This window comes from Oreochromis aureus, linkage group 12 (genome assembly GCF_013358895.1).
Source record: "Oreochromis aureus strain Israel breed Guangdong linkage group 12, ZZ_aureus, whole genome shotgun sequence".
NCBI classification, from domain to species: Eukaryota; Metazoa; Chordata; class Actinopteri; order Cichliformes; family Cichlidae; genus Oreochromis; species Oreochromis aureus.
The window spans coordinates 2,213,667-2,215,452 of record NC_052953.1 but is presented as its reverse complement, the minus strand read 5'-3'; the positions used below and the strand labels follow the sequence as shown (position 1 = coordinate 2,215,452).

At 38.4% G+C, this 1,786-nt stretch overlaps 1 long non-coding RNA gene across 1 annotated transcript; it reads right to left on the bottom strand.

Moving 5' to 3' along the window:
* Positions 1 to 201: 201 nt before the first annotated feature.
* Positions 202 to 1,449, bottom strand: LOC120442984. Its single transcript, XR_005615041.1, has 3 exons — positions 1,305 to 1,449; positions 1,151 to 1,215; positions 202 to 460 (listed from the first exon to the last, which is right to left on the bottom strand). It is a non-coding gene; the product is annotated as an uncharacterized LOC120442984 (long non-coding RNA).
* Positions 1,450 to 1,786: the final 337 nt, after the last annotated feature.

Sequence of the window (1,786 nt, the reverse complement as noted above, 5' to 3'; positions counted from 1 at the left end):
AGCAAATAATAGCAGGAAAATATTTCTATTCCTCTCAATTCGTAGGAGGGATAAAGTGAGTTGCGTGGAGAAGAATGACTGGAGCCACAGGTAAAGTTGCTATGAATTGTATTAAACTATTTAGCAACAATTTAACAGCATTTCATGAACAGGAATAAAAAAACATAAAATAAAATACAGTGACAGCAATAATAATAAAAATCAGAATCCCATCTGAGCTCAGATATGTCAGTCTTGCCGGCGTAATAGTCAGTGTTCAGTCAAGTCAAATCCAAAAGGTCAAAAGTCTGTGATTGGTGCGATTTCGTCCTACCGCACTGTTGCAATTGTTCATGAGAGAAGAGCAACCTGCCCTTCTGGGCCAACTCGGAATGGCTGTGGTTCGGTTCAAAGGGAAAGGCTCGCCATCTTCCTCGTCAGGAAGAAATCCAGGTTTCAGGATCCCATAAAAAAAACTAGCCTGTAAACAACAGGACTATTGCTAATTCAGTTCACACTCTAATGATATACATGGCCATATGTGTAAATAATGCAAGTGCTATAACAAAACAAGCACAAAACATTCATTCTAATTTCTAACTATAGTCTATACAGTGCATCTTAATCATGAATGCAATCTTTAAATCACAATCAGCTTATTCTATCATCAAGGCGCACATTTCTATTAGAAATAAGCCATGAACTATGGTAGACTATTCTTTTTTACAGTATTGCCCTTTAACTGAATTACAGGAGCATTGCTTTACACTGCATAGCAATGAAGAGATATATTATTTACACTCAATGTACAGAATAAAATTACCAAAAGAATATACAAAAGCCCACAAGCTGTAGTTTTACAGTATGTGGTAACATATCAGCACAGTAAGAATATGCACGGACACCTATACAGTGCCGCTCGAGCATCAAATGTAATAAAAATAAAGTAGATTAACTTATTCCATCATCTTATTTTAGTGCATTTAATATTCAACAAGTAATACTAGAACATCATCAGCACACAAGCTGAGTGCTCAGAGTGGCTGAACTCCGTGAGAAACCCCGTGTGTTCTCCCACAGTGAAAACGTGGTCGGCTCCAGCTACAGTTATGAGCATCAGGCTAGTTGGCTTTTCAATTAGCCTGATTCGCCCAGTCCCAGTTTAACTCACCAGCACGCTTCTAATGTTCAACTCTCAGAGAGGATCTTGTCCACTTCATCCGCACCAGTGCAGATCTACAACATTGAAATTGGGCAATTATATTTCCCGTTAACTTCATGTTAGCTTTTTAGCTTCAAGGTTAGCTTAACAGCTTCCGACTCACCGCGATGCTTCCAAAGTCCAAAATGTTCACAACAAATCAGGTCCGTTTCTCCAAGGTCCATGGATATTTGCTCAGTTTATCAAGTTAATAGTTATTTTCCAGCAACAAGCTTGGCGATGAAAATCAGCGATGGTCTCGTGCACCTCCGTCTCTCTCTGTGTCTGAGCACATGTGACGGTACAGAGCAGGGGAAGGCGGGGCTTGTTCCTTCCTAACCAATAGGGGTGTTAAATATACTCTTTGGGTTTTATTCTTATATTTATAGTATTTATCTTTTATTATTGATTTACTTTTGCTCAACTCAGTGATTAACAGAGTAATGATGAATCACAATTAAAAATAACAATTTTGTATTGCATTACTGAGTCGTGTAAACTCACCGGGTTACATCAACTTTAGAGACGTTGCGCAAATGGAAGAAAGCAGTCTTACATATTTGTTTAATATGTGCGTTGAAGGACATGTCCTGGTCAAAAATGACT